Below are 19100 nucleotides of genomic sequence, written 5' to 3' on the forward strand. Positions count from 1 at the left end.
GACGGATGAAAATGGTAGTAAGGTAAGGTAAAGCTATCCCTGTAACAGGCCACGGAGGCTCATAGGGTTGTGAGACGTTAAGGCTCCCACATTTTCTAGATAATAGGCTCACAGACGGCGGTGAGGTTGTCAGCCTTACGCGACGACCGCCCTTTACTCCCAGTAAGATTCCTGACACTCATTTCTGTTAGAGGCTGAGTCGACCCCAGGGCCATAGTGCGGCTGGAAGGATTAGGTCAATTGAAAATAATCCAACGACCTCATTGAGACTTGAACCCGCGACCTTCCGACTTGTAGCATAGCCCCTCAACCAACAACGCTACCGCGTGCTCCAAGTCTTACATGCATTATGTAAGATTCATTTTTGTATTCTTTCCTCCAAATAAATAGCTTATTCGTAAGGGGATAGTTGGACGGTTTTAACAGGGAGATTGGGAGAAAGTACAAAAGAAATGAAAAAGTCAGACTAAAGACAGAGTGAATACCAACAGACAGGGAAAAGGATTTATACATATAAAGAAGAAGAAAAAGAAGAAGAAAAAAGGAATATAAAAGGAAATTCGAGTCAATATTATCGATAGTATCGATTTGAACTCCCATAATGCTTTTCGTGAGTCTTTTTCATCATCATCATCATCATCCCATCCACCCACCTTCTTCCGCCAAACTTTAACGTCACACCCTGAAATAACTTCCACAGCTTTCTCTTTCGAAAAACCAATTCATTGCAACTAGACGTTCTTTTTTTTTGTTGTTCTTAAAGGGAAAACATGAGCCGTCTTTCTTCATACTTTCTCATATTTCATGCTTAACTCTCTCCTTGTTGGCTTTCCTCTAATCTGCTGCTACAATTCTGCCTTTAATTGATCCCTTGTAGCAACTCGAGCACCAGAATAACAGAAGCGCTGCGTTTGTCATTTGTATACTCGAGAGCCAGAATAACAGAAGCGCTGCGTTTGTCACTTGTTCACTCGAGAGCCAGAATAACAGAAGCGCTGCGTTTGTCATTTGTTCACTCGAGAGCCAGAATAACAGAAGCGCTGCGTTTGTCATTTGTTCACTCGAGAGCCAGAATAACAGAAGCGCTGCGTTTGTCATTTGTTCACTCGAGAGCCAGGATAACAGAAGCGCTGCGTTTGTCACTTGTTCACTCGAGAGCCAGAATAACAGAAGCGCTGCGTTTGTCATTTGTTCACTCGAGAGCCAGAATAACAGAAGCGCTGCGTTTGTCATTTGTTCACTCGAGAGCCAGAATAACAGAAGCGCTGCTTTTGTCACTTGTTCACTCGAGAGCCAGAATAACAGAAGCGCTGCGTTTGTCATTTGTTCACTCGAGAGCCAGAATAGCAGAAGCGCTGCGTTTGTCTCTTGTTCACTCGAGAGCCAGAATAACAAAACCGCTGCGTTTGTCACTTGTTTACTCGCTCCTCTTTTGTTTAGCTTGACATGAAGCCATACATGGGACATTACGGATGGTCTTCTCGAATGTACTGCGCGTGCTATGCTTGTGGCTTGTATGTCGACGTTTTATTAGATTATTTTTTCAACATGCATCCAGTAATCATACACTGGAAGGAAAGTCAAACATATACACACAGAGGATTTTCGTTCCGTAAGGTTGGCTACACAAGGTATGACGTAAGCTAGTTCGTATAGTTGATGTTGAATTGTTGGATGATACGAGTATATTGGAGGCCGAAACATGAGGACTGACGGATATAACGGAGGTCAGGAACAGACGACTAACTAACAAACTAAACCTGTGGAATACAGCCCTTCTTTACAAGCTATTAATTTCTTAGTTACTCCAGAAATTGTGAGCATTTTATAGAACACGAAGGTTCATAATTGTGTCCGCATGAGCGCGCCACTGTTCCGTGTTCTGAGCTAGATGAATCAAGTCCTCTTCAAGCCATTTGTTTCAATCCCGTCTTAATATTGCCTTCCCATCTACGCCTAGGTCTTCTTAGTAGCCATTTTCTTAGACATTTTTTTAAGTAAAACTTTGTATATAGGTCTCTCTTGCGCGCATTAAATAGTATTCTGCAGATACTATTAGAATTATCAAATCAAGGAGGTGAGATGGGAATAGAATATAGCACGAATGGCATCGAAGAAAATTAGAGGTAACGTAAAAATATAAATTTATCCACGTAATTATTTAATTAAGCATCACGCCATGAAGACGTATGTGGGAGTGGCGGTATAACTTCGCTCATGCTTAATCTGGGTACTACTAGATAGAGGTGTCTGGTATGCTTCACGCCTCGGTCGCTTAACCCCAAGGGAAACAATCCTCTGTAGACATTGAATAAGAAGCTCGAAGGGCTTTAGAGCCTACCTGGCCGTCCAGCCCTAGTCTAGTCACTGTTCCAACTGAGCTACCAGTTCGGGAGCAAATTCAATGTTACGAGCTAATTCTGTGTATGTTGCGCGAGGAGCGCGGGGCATCTGTCCCTGGAAGTGAGGCGCGTGATGTGATTCCTAGCAGCCTCCTCCTCACGTCGCCGTGAGCCGGTGTACATGTCTCGTCCCTTGCTTCTGTCAAGATTACAAAGGTTCTGGGGCAGACAGGCCAATCTTCATATCGTCTTCTTTCCTGCAGCTTGTCACTCCGAGCTATGTCGACAGACAGAGGCGCCCGTCTCATGTAATCGGACAGCAGACTCTACCCATTTAGTTACCTGTCTGCAATCATCCCTTATTTATTTGTTTTCGCCCCTAAGGAAGAAAGTAACGACTTCTTGGATGTAAGGCCGTGTAGTTTGATAGCAATTTAATGATTTTTGGACGAATATATTGCCTCCATTTTCAGGGTAGAAGAGACGACAAAGGAGTCGGGGTTCGAGTCCCGGCGGGGGAAGAATTTTTACTTCTTCATATCGTCCATACCGGCTCTGGTGCCAGTCCAGTCTCCATTCCAATGGGTACTGTGGGCTCTTTCCTCGGGGGTAAGGCGGCCAGGGGCGTGAAACTGACCACTCACCTCAAAACTAACTCCGAGGTCAAGAAATTGTCGGTCTATACATCCACTCCCCCAAACTTCTTCATTGTGTAGTGCTTAATTAGTTAGGCACAGGGACAACTCTACTTTTTCCACCCAGGAAAAGGAAAGCAAACAATCAGCTGTTTGCTCAGAATGTCTCAGTGTAAAACTGATTACTGAACCATTGCTTAGCAGCGGATGGTTCCTAGAGTGTGATTGGATACTAGCATGTCGGGGAGGTGCGTTGTCGCTAGGCGCCCCGCGAATCAATGAGCGTTGGAGTTGCCGTGATCAGCGTTGATTGGCTAGCGCTTGAGTCATTGTAGGTGTCTTCTACGAGCCTCTGTTAGTTCCTGAAGATCAAGGCAATATATTCCTCCTTAACATCGGTAAAATACCACACTTCTTGTGCAAGAACCGAACCTCTGTGGAGGTGAGGCAGTGTGTTGTTAAGAATGGTCTACACAATTTGTTTTGTTCTATTATACTTTGAGCTTCGAAAAGGAGGACGTAAATTTGCCAGAAATGTCTTTGTTTAACATTTATTCATGAAGCTGCAAGCAGTAGATTCGTTTGAAACATCAGTAAACCTCTGCTAAATTCTGCTTGTTTCAAGCAGTAAGCTTGTGCAAGTCTCTGAAGGTGGAGGCGGTGATGTTCCTGCGAAACTACTACCAGAACACATGACGTCACGTCTGAGAGAAGAGAATTTCTTACATTTCTGAGGACGTCTGGGGAGCGCGGAAGAGATAATTTGAATCTCAGACGAAGGAAGAATAGTAGAACGAAAAGAAGACAATGGTGGCCTTCGTAATTTGCACTCCTGGCCAATATTATTATAATGACCAAAAGAAAGTGGATGAGATTGATAGTGCATGTAGCACGCATGGGGGAGAACATAACATTTTTGTAATAAAACCTGACTGAAGAAGACCAATAAGAATAATTAGGCGTAGATAAGAAGTATAATATTAAAACAGAAAAAAAGGTAAACTTTTCCATATGCTTAATTGATTGAGTACCACGCCATGAAGACGTACGGGGAAGCAGAGTACACTATTCTGGATCTCAGCACTCAATGGATGCGATTAGTCAGCTTCACGGTCCGGCCGATTTATCACCAAGGAAAAAGAAACCTCGGTACCCACTGAACAAGGTGTCCCTTCTGGGAATCGAAACCCTGTCATGCAGCCCGTCGCTACACCGACTGAGCTACAGTTCCCAAAGAAACAAGATGATGGATTCATCTGCTCAAAGTAGGGACCAGTGGTGGGCTTTTGTGAAGAAAGTAATAAAACTTCGGATTCCAAAAGAAAATACTTGGAATTTCTAGAGTAGTTGTGCAACTGTTAGCTTATCATGGACACGTGAACGGATGGGCCAGAATCATGATGTGAAGTAACGTTGAGTGGCAGTCGATTTCTCGAGGGAAGAGAGGGCGAATCTTCTTGTCGGCTTATGTCGGTTAGATCNAAAAGTGAAAGTTACAACGCGTAGCTTTTGTGGGAATTTTACGAACCTGCCACAGGCTACACTATATAGCGTCCGACGGCATAAATTTGGAAGAAAGCAGTCATGACCTGTTGGAGGTACTATCAAGAGATTCATTTGGAGAGACTGAAGAAAACACTGAAATCTTCTTCAGTTGGGACAGCTGGTGTACTTGCCTAGATTCGAATCAACTACCACCCGAATACGAACACACCAACTCGCTCGGTATACATCTTGTAATCTGGTAAATGTTTAACGACGTTTCGGAAGAATGTGTTGGTTTAATCTTATGCTAATGTATTGTGACATGACGCCTGAACGCCGGAAATGTGCAGTTAGAGAAACATAGGAGAGACGTCCATTGCTAGACAACGGCTCGCTAAACATCTGGAGGTGGTAATCTTCATTTGGTTCTTTCCGAATTTATAAAGGGAGAACACATGAGGACGCTGAATCAGTTCAGAAGCAATAAGGGACTCAGACAGGAGAAGGAGACTGGATCGAGTCCTCGGCAGTAGATTGATTGTGAGTGAGTGTAATTTATTGTAATTAAGACTGATTATAAAAGAAGGCGTCAATAATTCCAATCATCCAATTAAGAAACCCATTATTATTATTAATCACCGAACCCTGGACACGTGACAGTATGCTGGATATCAGGTTCTCGCAACAATGACTATGAAGATTATGATATTCTGGGACATAATGCCATGTAGTCCAGTTGAAGTCCATCGACGTTTCGGAGGAACGTACTGTGTTCATCTTGAGTATCGAAAAATAGAACGCGATACACCAGCAAGACAAAATTCAAGAACAGACGTTCTCCTTGATCCTTGCATTATTTATAATTTACTCTGAAGATGGAAGCGGCACATTCCGTCTAAACCGCTCTGAACTTCCACCGAATTACATGACGTCACATCTCAGAAGGAGGCATCTTTAATGCGTTAGTACATGAAGTTTCCTCCAGGGTCGCTGTGTCTCTTCTCTCTCTCTCTCTTATTGCACTAAACGGAACTCCATCTGTTTGAAGCGCATGTCGGTGCAATAAGGAAATTCCAGTTCAGGTTTAATGTTCAGTTCCAGAAACACATATTCATGGAATTCAAACGCGATAAATCAAAGATTCTAGAGTCCGTCTACTCTGTGAACGAGGCTACGTCATACCGTGTGCAGCCAACAATACGGAACAAATATCCTACCATGTCTGAATTTCCCACCGGCATGTGAATACAGGTAAAATTAAAGAACTAGCCTTGCAACAGACCATGGAGGTTTACAGGGTTGTGAGACGTCGAGGCTTCCACATTTTCTAGACAATCGGCTCATAGATGACGGTGAGATTGTGAGTCTTACACGCCGGCCGCCTTTACCACCCAGGAAGATTCCTGGTACTCATTTCTGTTAGAGACTGAGTCGGCCCCAGGACCATAGTGCGGCTGGAAGAATTAGTTAATTAAAAAAAATCACCTCATCGGGGCTCGAACCCGCGACCTCCCGGCTTGTAGCGTAGTGCCTCAGCAAACTACGCTACCGGAGGTGGATTTTTTCAATTGATCCAATCCTTCTGGCCGCAAAGTAATTTTAGAGTGAATAACTGAAGATCTGTAGCTCCATACAAGACTCTGTTTTCCAATGGACCTCAGTGAGAACGGTCAGCTTTACTGTTGTCAACTTTAAGAGCTAAATTGTGTTTATATTTTCATTATCTGTGGTACTCAGGCGTCAGTTCAACCCCTCGCAGTAAAGAGCTAACCCAACCCTCACACACAGTACAATAGAAATGGATTAAAATGTTTCAGTAAAGCAAACAGCCGAAGTACAAAAAAAGAAAACTATGACAGCCAGTGAAATTCCCAGAGAATGGGCCCCGAGATTTGAATAATGAAAGAAGCCATACAGCCAAGTTAAACCTACGCTATGATAAATTCAGTACGGAGATAATATTGAGATACATGGCGGGAAAAGCTGGCACGGAGAGATATACTCGTGTATATTAATTTTTTATATAAACATAAGTTGAATTAAAACATATAAAACACGAACATTCAACTGAATAATATTTGTACTTTGTGGTCTGGTGGTCAGAGTCCTTGACTACAGATCCAGGGATCGGGGTTCGATTCCCGGCGCTACCAGATTTTCTGAGAAGTAGTGGGTCTGGAACGGGGTTCACTCAGACTCGTGATGATAACTTAGGAGCTATTTCAAGGAAATAGCGGCTCCGGTCTAGAAAACTGAAATTAACAGCCGTGGGGATCCGTTGCGGCCAAGAGTACGTGATGCCTTCTCTGACGACGCTTTTCCAAAAGAACGAGTTATAGCAGCGAATGTTAGGAGGGCCCTTAATAAAATCTGCGAAACTTTTGGAAGATGTCGCGGCCTTTTTTAAATTAGGAGGTCAGATTTTGTCTAAATAGTGGAGGCTGAATATGTCTCCCAAATACACAAAATATCCTGAAGATGGACGTGGTGTGTTTATTGGAAACGCCATGAAGATAAAGGAACGCTTCTCCGAAATACTATAGAGATCGAAGGAATATTTTCTTTCGAAAGACCCCTGAACACAGAGACAGTATATTACCCCGAATTACCTTCAAGATGGACCCCCCTGAATTGCTCCGAAATTTTGTAAAGATGAAACAAAAAAAAAAAGACGTAGGCAATATATTCCTGAGAAATTCCCTTAAGATGTAAGCAACATATTTCTCCGAAACACCTTCAAGGATGATGCAGTGTCTTACTCCGAATCACCTTTGAGATGAAAGGAGTACAATACTTCAAAATGCCCTAAAGTTATACGCTATATATTCTTCTTAATTTCCCTGAAGAAGGAGGCAGTACCCTCCTTCAAATTATCCTGCAGATTAGGGCAGTTCCCTCAGAAGGCTAGAATCCCTTCTTCCAGGCTGGAACACAGCAAATGTCGCAGGCATGAGATTGTATGTCGATTTTATTTATGCCTTCTAGACGAAATCGCATCCAGCGCGTCTGAAAGCCGAGGAAACCGGCTTGATGCACCTGCTGATGACGATGTAAAGGATTCTCGGGCTTGTCACTCCACTCTTTGTTGTGCATTAATGCAGGTCATGGGTACAGCCCGATTTACCCCGGAGTTCTTTAGTATCAACAATCAACGGATGTCATTAATCAAACGTGTCAATGTTACGAACGGATTAGGAGCGGAGATGAACGGAAGGAAGGCATATCCAGTCAATGCCCTGTGTTAGGCGGAAAGACTTAAGTACCACTCCGTGCCTGAAATATATTTGACGTTGCGTCATCATCGGATAAGTGACGTAGATCATGTCTACATCAGAAATGTCACTAGATTCCATTTTCAACACAAAATAGAAGCAGAATCGACCTAGTGGATATCGCATTGTATATTCGTGGTATTTCTTCCGTCAGTTTGTCAGTTCAGGACATGACGTACATCAGCCAATACTGTCACGTGTAGATAGGTACGCGTGACGAAAATGACGGGTTCTATTCTCATGCAGACGAGTCCAGTCAACCAGCAACGCTACCGCGTGTCCTTTTGGATTAGGTCAATTAAAAAAAAAAATCCAAGACCTCATCGGGAATGGAACCCTCGGCCTTCCGGCTTGTACCATAGTGCCCCCCAACCCCCTCAGTTATTACAGAAGAAAGTCAAATTAGTTTCTTTCTTTTCAAATCATAGTTTTCAATTTAATGTGGTTGCGTTCGGGATGCTGGTAATTTATTTCAGTATTTTAAGATAAATAATTTAATGGAATGATTGATCAGCATAACAGCCGTGCCTGAACAGGAGGGAAATAGCGTATTCACTTGTTATCTACGGCTGAGTTAGAGGACCTGTCATGCTACGATACGGGCAAGAAGGATCCGTATAGACCTGTCCACATGTGGTCCATTTCATTTCAACGGATTTCAATGAAACCTGCTTATTGCGTTTCCAGAGTCCAGAGAGAGTTACATCATGGCGCCTTTTGAACCGGCATCTCGGGATGAATGGGACAGCTACTGAATTTTTCATTTCCATTTAAAGAAATTCTTCTATTCAAAGGGAAGGAGATGTGAGTTGCTACAGGACGTGAGGCAGAAGGACCTGGTGTCGTAACCGTTAGGACCAGCGTCACAGAAAGTTGACGTGTTTCAGCTTAACATAGTGTCTGTTAACTAAACTTAAAATGGTAAAGCTGTCCCTGTGCTTAATTCCATTAAAACGTATGGGGGAGTAGAGGTATAGCTCCACCTTTCTTGATTTCGGCACTAAATGGAGATGAGTGGTCAGCAACACGCCCCGGTCGCTTTACCCCCGGTACCATTGTATAGGAGGCTGGGTGGGTCTCAAGGGCGGTCTGGACGAAGTCGAGACGAGAAGAATCTTGCCCTGCCGTGAATCGAACCCAGGCCGTCCAGCCCCTAGTATGTCGCTATCCCGGAACATGTATAAAACAATTATTTTCTTTAATCTGCCTACAGTTTTTGGATTGGAAACAATTCCTCGGTACGTCTGAAATTATTCTGTACTGGAGACATCAGAGCCGGGATAGCTCAGTCAGTATAGTGACTGGTTACGGGCTGGACGACCGAGGAATCGCAGTTCTAGTCCCGGTAGTGTTAAGAATTTTCTTTCCTCCACCTGGTTAGACCGGTTCTGTGGTCCACCCATCTTCCTACCCAATGAGTACCGGGGGCTTTTACCCCAGGTATAAAGCGGCCGGAACGCGAAGGTGACCATTCACCTCCAGCTAGTGCTGAAACCAAGAAAATGTGGATCTATACATCCACTTCCCCTTACGTCTTCATGGCGTAGTGCTTAGTTCGTTGAGCACAGGGACAACTTTACCTTTTAACATTTTTACCTGAGATATCTAAATATACAATATTATTAATATTCTATTAATTTGTCATCTTATTTTACGTCTCCCCTTCAGAAAATGCAAGTTGATGCTCATTTTGAAATTAATCAAAGATAGCAACATCGCCCTTCCATTGTTTATCACTTGAATACTGGAGCTCTTGCGGGTACCAACAGATATCGCTGTACATAAGCACAATAGCGCCACAGAATGGACTTAGAGAAGGCTGTGGAATGCAGATCGCTGTTATCTTGTTTCTGGACACAAATTCGTGTTGCATAGTAACAGCAGACAACAATCACTTAGTATGCAAATGAAGAACATGACAGGCGGGGGTGCAACATTACCGGAACGAACGAGAACAGCAATAGCAGAAGCAACATCATCTTAATAGAGTTTTGTGTCTCAAAAAATTGTCTCAGCCCCCTGAATACATCTGCAACACTAACTACTTAATGCATTCTAAATGAAACTGTACGCCTAAGTTGTCTCTCTAACTTGAGTACCGTGTGTTCTATGCTCAGGTTTCCAAGATTAAGTTGATTAATGAATTTGTAGTTCAGCTGGGATGTGACATCGTGTAGTTTGGTAGTTCACAAATATTACGGAGGAATATACAGCCTGAATCTTCATGTTAAAAAGTAAGCTAAGGATGTAACCTGCAAGAATTTTTATCTGTTTCATTCTATGCACTTGTTTGTGCTAGATCCTGAAGATGAAGGCAGTATTTTTCTCCGAAACATCATATCCCTGAGACAGTACTTCGCATAGACATCGCTATGAGAAGAACAAATTAAATATATTTGACAGTGGTTAAAACAAAATTCGGAAACATAACAACACATCAATTTTAGAACTTTGAAACACTTTAAATCTTAGGTAACCTCACTTTTCGGCTGTGAAATAGTGTCAATGCAAGATGTAATATCGCTCCGACATTGCTTTCGTTCCTGAGTTTAAATGGTGACATTTCCTCCACTCCAAGTGTAACAATGGTTATACCATCATGGCTACATCTCCTGGAATTAGGTAACGAAATTGAAAAAAAAAAAACTTTCTTTAATCGAATGCGAGTTCATATTTGTCCAAACCCTTACCCCGTCACTCCAAGTGTCTTTTTTTTTAATTCGCTTAGTGTGGGGTGGGGGGGATGGATTCCAGCTGGGTCCACTCGGCACGGCGGCCACTGATTAGTCTATTGTACCTGCCCCGGGTGATTATGATGATGGAGAATTTGGTGGAGCGAAGATTGGCAGGGGACACCGAAGCACTCGGAGAAAGCCTGCTCCAGCGCCACTTTGTCCACCACAAATCCCACTTGACCAGACCCCGGGATCAAACCCGGGCCACCGAGGTGGGAAACCAGCGACTAACCGCTTGAGTTATGGCGCGGCCTTCCAAGTGTCTTCATCATCTCAATAAAAGTAAAGAAAATTATTCAGTTATAATATAAAAAAAAAATACAAAGCCTATAGACACGTCTGCATTTGTAATTTTGAAAGTTCAGTTGTTCATAAACAAAGCCAGCGGAAACATAAAAATAAGAAGAAAACCAATAAACGAGATAAAAACATAGCAAACGAACAGAACATACACCTTCTAAAACAACCTTAAACAAAAACAACGTGAACAAGAACACAATACAGGAAAGAACACACAAAAAAGGCAAAGAACTAAAATGTTCTCCTACCAAAACAATCCAAATAAACAGGACAAGAAACCAACTGGAAGAAAAAACAAACCCAAAACAAAGAAAATACAAAATACATTGTCCTTCTACCAGAACAACTCTGAACAAAACCAAATCGAACAAAAGAAATACAAGGAATGAAAGAATAAACAAACACACCAAAAACATAAAAATAATTGAAACATCCTCATACTAAAATAGTGCTAAACAAAACAAACCGAAACAAAGCTAACAGGGAATAAAAAATTTATTTACAATAAAAATTTTGAATAAAAACACAACGAACAGGAAAGAATAGCTAAAAGATTAAGGAACCCCATAAAGAACGAAAAAAAAAACGAGAAAAAAATTTGACCCCGACGTGATTTGAACACGCAACCTTCTGATCTGGAGTCAGACGCGCTACCGTTGCGCCACGGAGTCATACAGAGAACAAAACCCTCACAATTGGTAGACTAGGACGATCCGCGATCCGACTCAGAGGGATGCAACTAAATGCTATTGGCGGGCAACATAACCGCCTGACGTCATGAAGCATCACTGCTGCCGCGGTGGCCAGCTGCCACTCTTTTGATAAAAATGGCTGCAGCCAGTGCCGAGGGCTCGGTCGGTAAGAAGGTATGCTATCATACCACCTGCCCTGTCGGTAAGAAAGTATGTTATTATACCACCAGCATTCTTTTACTGCTCCCTCCCAAAAAATCACTGGTTCACACGTATAGCTAGAATTAATAATCGATGTAAATGATATGTTCATATTTTACCGGTACTGGTGGGAAACTTTCTCCAGATAAATAATGTTGCAACCTGATATCTTGTACTGCAGAGGTTCTTACTCCGTTGTGTGTTTTCTGTTTTCGAACTGAGTTTAATTTCACTTCGCTCAAAACCATCTGGAGGGGAATGAGTTAAATGATATTAAACTCAGTTCGGAAACAGAAAACACACCATGGAGTAAGAACCTCTGCAGTACAAGATATCAGGTTGCAACATTATTTATCGGGAGAAAGTTTCTCACCAGTGCCTGTAAAATAAGAACATTTCATTTACATCAATTCAACACCCCCTTACGGAAATGCAATGGATATTTAAACTATAAAATATATAAAATACTTGTGTTTAGGAAAGCTGATGGTGGGTAAACTTGAAAGAAAATTCTGTTTCCATCAGAGATACAACCGACATTTTCAAACTTCATGACAAAATGTGTTGAAGGACCAGCTACCTGTACACACAATACCTCTCGTGTAAGATGCAGATTCAAACGCAAACGTTTTGCTTCAGCAGACCGCCATTTCTGCTACACATTCGTAAGAATTTGCGTACGATTGTACGCTAGAGAACATGACATCTTGACTAAGGCTGTACATACGTCAGACTCCATTGCGCAACGGTAGCGCATCTGACTCCAGATCAGAGGCTTGCGTGTTCAAATCACGTCGGGGTCAATTTTTAGGCCGCGCCATAGCTCAAGCGGTGAGTCGCTGGCTTCTCCACCGCGGCGGCCCGGGTTCGAGCCCGGGTCTGGTCAAGTGGCATTTGTGGTGGAAAAAGTGGCGCTGTGGCGGGTTTTCTCGGAGTACTTCGGTTTCCCCTGCCAATCTTCATTCCACCAAATTTTCCATCATCATAATCACCCGGGGCAGGTTCAATAGACTAATCAGTGGCCGATGTGCTGAGTGGACCCAGCTGGACTCCACCTCCCGCTATGCGAATTTAAAAAATAGGTTCTATATGTTTCTCTAAGTCCCTCCAAGCAAATTTTTGGGACATTACGGTACTTAAAACAGACGTACACGTCTTTCTACCTTTATCAGCATGGCTTACGTGTATTATATATTGACTATATTTATTCTTTAGTCGGCTAATCTGTTATGTAACAAATTTAGAACTGACAGATTTTCATGAAATTTGACATAGGAAAATTTTACAATAATTTGTCGGAAAATTAAAATTCTGATTAAAATCAGACAATAACTCGCAGTTTACATGAAGACCTACACGTGTTTCTGTAGACATATTTATAAAGTAACTCACTCTTTACCGGACCGATAAGTTCATTATGCCTTGCAGGTGGACGCGTATGTTCCCCCGAAACGTCGACACTCATCTACAAGACAATACGGTGTCACAATCTAGATAACCACAAAACGAAATTTAATCGCTGTGAAAACAAAGGATTTAATGAAGAAAGCAGTCTTCTGGGATGTGGTGTTAACCGATGTTATGGAGGAACGTCTGTTAACACCAGATCTACACGGTGTCACATCCCAGAAGACTGCTTTCTTCGTAGTCACCGCCGTGAAAACCTGAAATATTACAAAGAATCTCATATTGGCGATTTGTATCTGTGGATATTTCCCACTTTTCTAACTTGAAATAAATCGAAATATGATGAAAGCTGAGACTGTTTATTGCTTCTGATCACGGAATAAGGGGACCTGCATCTGATTCTAGATTTATGTTAACATATTTCTTGTAAGCAAACCATCTTGCACGCGAAGATAATTATACGCTTTCACAGACCCAAATACGTTTATCTACACAACCCTAAAACCATATCAATCAACATTACACAATACTAATTCTAATGTAACATACACAGCCATAGTAAAAACTTACTTTTTGTTTATTTAACACTTCGCACACCACGCACCAGCTTGGAGTATTTGCGTTAATACTGGCTGAGCAGAAGAGATCGACGAGTTGATCTTTTAATATATTATCTCTGCCAACAGATGTCTCAAACTATGAGACACCAAGGTTTAGAAGAATGAATGTGCTTTCACAAGAAAGGTTTCTGTTGCTGTTTGAAGGTCACTGCTCAGTGTCTTATACGGTCTTCAGAATAACCACATTTATCCCAAAGAAACCTTGACATTTCTAGCAGGTATTTCCGTGAACGACTGGGCATTAAAACGTTGACTCACTTAAACGGCATAAAGTATATACTCGTACAGATTAAGAGATGTTGACTGGAAGAGTATGCATACTGCATTCTGGGATGTGACCCCGTATCAGACGCTTACCGACGATTCGGAGGAATATTCTTGCCTTCATTTTCAGGGTCGAAGAGTAAAACCAAATATGTAACAAGCAAGAAGTAGGAAACACGGCGACCATCTGATCTGCTTGGCTTCCCCTCAAATTCTGATAATGGAGTCATAAAGTCAGTAAACTTCTACCAGACTACTGGGCCGCACACACCAGAAGATAGTATCCTTCACAGGACCTCAGATGAAAGAAATTTTGAATATAAGTTTAAGAATAAGGTATATAATAAAGGTATATAAGGTAAGCCATATATACAACAATATGATGTATTTAAAAAACAAAGAATACATTACTGTATCAATATTTGCTTTATATTTGTTTTTACAAACGCAACATGTTTCGACCCTAATCCCGGGCCATCATCAAGCGTACAATGCTCAAGGCTAAGCCACTGAATTGCAATTAATTTTTATCGAATTCTTGAAATAAGAATCCTTATTGTGTCTTGAAAAATGTTAGCACTATACGAACATGCTCGTTCATGTTCTGATATTTTTCAGCGTTTTATAACTTAAGTAGTTCAAGGATATATTTATAAAAGTCCATCATCTGACTGTATCCTGAGCCAGATGAATCCACTGCGAATTCTTAGAGCTGCATATTAGGCCCATACGACCTATAGAATATCCTTATTTTGTTCCAATAATATTTTTGTACCTTAACATATTTTGTTGTATTGCCTGCAGAGGGTATAACAAATTTATCAGATAAGTTACTAAGCCGTTTGGCTTAGAGTCTCAGATATTCTGTGCTGATTTGAAGCAAAAAGGGCCCATTCAGCGCTTCATATGTACGGTGATCACAGTCGTGTTTATGAAGATTATATTTTATGGGACATAATGTCGTATAATCCGGTAAAATTCAAACGACGTTTCGGAGGAAAATATTGTCACTATATTTAGATTAGATGAGTAAGCCAAGCATGAAGAATGCAGGAAGAAGGGTCAGACTAGACGGCGTTATATAGCAGAAGACATAATTCTTCATTTCCTAACTTGTTTGTTATTACATGTTCTGCGTCTCTATATTCTATGACATAAGGCGTTCAGACGGCGGTTTCTGTGTGTGTGAAGCAGCGAGCGGGAATCCAGACTCAATGTTGGAGTTGCCATGGCGTGAAATCTGCGAGCAAGCAGTCAGTTCTCTCTGTTATGTAGTTTCACTTTTCCCGCTAGAATGGAGTCACTTAATTTTTCCCCTCAGTTAATTCTAACACCGGCACCCTTCTGTTTCCCCTCCCCCTCCTCAACGCATTTCTCCTGTTTTCCCTTTCCATCGCTCTTTCCGCATTGTTGAACCTGTTTCTTGCCCCTGAGCTCATAGTTCTGGCTGTACGCTGTTGAATTCATTTCTTTATGTGATTTACTTTCCCAAGTAGGGAAATGAAAGTAAAAAATTTTGTTATTCCTTTGGTTTCACTGTATATTTTTCAATGAAAAATAAATTCAATTCAATTAAAAGGTAACACCAATTGGATAGCTCAGTTGGTATAGTGACGGGTTACAGATTCGACGGCCAAAAATTCAGGGTTGAATTTCTGGCCTTGAGAAGAGACTTTTCTCCCTTCTACAGGGATCAAACTTGCTTTGGGGCATATCCAGTTACCTATGAAACGCCAGCGAGGGCTCTATCCCAAGTGATAAATCTGCCATGACGTGAAGCTGGCTACTCACCACTATCCGAGTATAAGAATGAATATAGCTGTACCTCCACTACCCCCAATTCTCATTCATGGATTGGCTGTTTAATTAATTGATCTTAGGGACAACTTACGTATCCATCCATCCATCCATCCATCCATCCATCCCTTATCTGCAACATCTCAGAAGGTACCAGGCAGAAATATCACATTTCCATTGTTACAGGCCATTTGTTGCATTATTAAGAATCTGCTGCCTAGCAATGGGAACGTGTTTACTTAGCCGTTGCCCAGAAACTGCTCGGTATATCCGCCCATCTCGCGGTCATTGCATAGTAACGGCTCTACACGCCACAATAATTTAGACGCACTTCATGTCTGCAATATTCGTGTCCAACGTACAGCAACAACAGTTCTCTTAGCAGCCACTAGAGCGCTCTGACGCAATGACTCTAGCAGGCTGTGACCACTCAGCAAAACCTGTTAGCTGGGAGGGCAGTGTAGAGGAGATGATCCAACCCTATCCGGACGAGTTAGTAGCATGTGAAGATAAAATAAAAACTCAGCCAGAACTGTCTAGTCTGAAGGAATACTAATGAGGAACTCCCCCCACCAGAACGGAGGACACAGGGGACTAGAACAAGACAGCAACGGATATGACAGAGAAATTAATACAAAGTGAGATACGCTGTGGAAACAGAGAAATGAAATATTTTTTGCTCGCAACGGGTTTGAAATTGTATTCAACTAATATGGGAAATAAGTAAAAAAAAAAAAAAGGAAGTAAAAAGTAAAGTAAAGCTATCCCTGTACCAGGCCGTGAAGGCCCATAGGGTTGTGAGACGTTGAGGCTCCCATATTTTCTATACAATCGGCTCACAGATGGCGGTAAGGCTGTCAGCCCTACGCGCCGGCCGCGTTTTACTCCCCAGGAAAATTATTTAATTAATTCCTGGTACTCATTTCTTTTAGAGGCTGAGTGAAACCCAGGGCCATAGTGCGGCCGGAAGGATTAGGTCAATTGAAAAAAAAAATCCAGTGACTTCATCGAGACTTGAACCCGCGACCTTCCGGCTTGTAGCATCGTGCCTCAACCAACACAAACATATACGTTTAAATTTCCTCGTTTTCCACATGTGTCTGGTGGTGTGTCTTCGCGAACCAATGATCGGTCACATGTGGCTGTGTGGAAACAGCTCCGTTTAGAAGTAGTATTACTACATTTAGGGATGTGACATTGCATAGTTCGTTAGTTCACCGACTTTTCGGGGGGAACGTATGTCCTCTATCTTCATGGTACAGCGGAAGCAGGTACCCAAGAGAAGTAGGTATTTTACAATAAACTTTTCAGTTAGATAGGATAAAGTGACCAGGGCATGAACATTACTACACACCCCATCTAAAACCGAGGTTAAGGGAGCGTAGAACTATACATCCACTTCCCCATACATCCTCATTGTATGTTGCTTTTACACATAACTTTATGTTCATCATTAATTATTAGCCACATGTTCAGTTCTCCGATACTATCGAAATATTATTTTAATTTCATAATTATCGCCAATTTAAAGTTATCGGTTTATTCCTAAATACGCCGTTAATGATGAACGTCCGCGAGATATCGATTGCAATATCCCCCATCTCGAGATAAGTACGATAAATATCGAGGTTAGTACTGGGCTGCATAACTATAGGAGATATATAGAGGGGAAGCCCCCACGTCTATGTAGATCACGTGTGTGCGTTTCAAGCATTCTCACACTATCTACTTTCCCTTACATTTCACTGAACTGTAGAACATTGGCACAGGAATGCGAACCTTCTGGCATTCATACAGTGAAGCAATTTACTTATTCTTACCTCTACAGCCTACTGTACCTTATAAAGGCCCCTTCATATCCCTTGGGTTAGTCAGTTGACTTGTGATGGATGGTCAACGAACAATATTCATTAGACTTATTAAACACAGACACTTAGTTTCTAACACCAGGTAAATGTGTTAATAATTATACCGTAAATAAACGTGTGAAGTTAACAGCCTGTCACAGTAGCCGCGCGATCTAAGTCATGAACTGTCTTAGCTCGCTCGGACGCTGGGATCGTGGGTTCGAATCTCACTCAAGGAATGGATGTTTGGTGTGTGTGCGTGCGTTTATTCTGTGTTGGTATTGCCCTGTGTGTGGGTAGCGGCCTTGCGATGGGCTGATCCCCCGCCTAAGGAATCCTACTATCTGAAAAATGATCTTGAAACAGAATAAGAAGCAAGGGCCGTGAAAGGGCGGGAGGAGCCATCGTAAAAAAGAGGTGAAGTTAACACAGCCCTCTCTTACTAGGTTTCGCATTACGAAGTTTTATTCATACGGAGATATATAACGAACAGTATATCCTCTGTGTGGCTTGTAATCCGAACACAAATTCACTCATCCGAAATTCCTTCCGGACAAAAACGAATAGGTACGAACGAAACGTCGTCTTGTCATTTCGCCTTACTCTCTGCTCTACTGTGCGCTTTATGGAAAATGTTAGTGCCTTTTTTAGCCATGCAACTAATATTATTGACGTTCTAATATGGTCTCGCAGCGTTTACAGCGGAATCTAAAATGTTTAAAAACTTCTATGTTTTACTTCAGAAAATGAACATGATTCCTATATTTTAGTTGTTTGGAAACATAACCCCGCCTATGAGAAATAATTATTCGCTTTACAACCTCTCTCAATAACATAATTATTAGAAAGAGGGGAGGTTTCTTGTAATTAAATTTGTAGCCTGTTTGTACAGTACGCTGTTAGATAAACATGTTACCACTTCTTTGAAAACCCACTGAAGTTCAGACAGCACTGACACTGACACGAGGGCCGTTTGTTATAGTTTTTCGTATTTTTCACTGACTCTACCGTTCCCGTGGGCCCTGGCCTCTGATTTTTAAGTTTTACTAGCATGATCATTTTACAGACGGTAGGACTCCTTACACGAGTGATTAGCTCGTCGCAATGCCTCTACCTAAACACAGGAGAACACAAACACAGAATAAACACAACACATACCAAATCCATGCCTTGTGTGGGATTCGAACCCACGAGAGAGAGCAGATAGAACATGACTTAGACCGCTCGGCTTCCGTGACCGGCAGTTGTTTGTATTACCACCTGTAAGTAGTCAATAAATCCAATAATCCAAAACCCCGTCTATAGTCAAACGCACCCCTAACATGTGACAATATTATTCCTATACCCAAAAATCTTGTATAGATTCCAGTAGTCAAAAATGACAAAGAGAATATAGGAGCAGTTTTGGTGTTCCATGTTCTATAGCCCACTTCCATTATTTTGAGGGGAAAAAATATAAAATAACGCTTATTATATCATATTGTTGTCTATTTGTTTATCTCC

General features: G+C 41.8%; 2 non-coding genes across 2 annotated transcripts; one reads left to right on the top strand and one right to left on the bottom strand.

Annotated features, from left to right (window-relative positions):
• Positions 1-11368: 11368 nt before the first annotated feature.
• Trnaw-cca lies at positions 11369-11440 on the bottom strand. Its single transcript has one exon. It is a non-coding gene; the product is annotated as a tRNA-Trp (tRNA).
• A 953-nt stretch (positions 11441-12393) lies between these two features.
• On the top strand, positions 12394-12465 carry Trnaw-cca. The gene has a single exon. It is a non-coding gene; the product is annotated as a tRNA-Trp (tRNA).
• The last annotated feature ends 6635 nt before the right edge of the window (positions 12466-19100 follow it).

The sequence above is a fragment of the Cryptotermes secundus genome, unplaced genomic scaffold, assembly GCF_002891405.2.
Source record: "Cryptotermes secundus unplaced genomic scaffold, Csec_1.0 scaffold673, whole genome shotgun sequence".
NCBI classification, from domain to species: Eukaryota; Metazoa; Arthropoda; class Insecta; order Blattodea; family Kalotermitidae; genus Cryptotermes; species Cryptotermes secundus.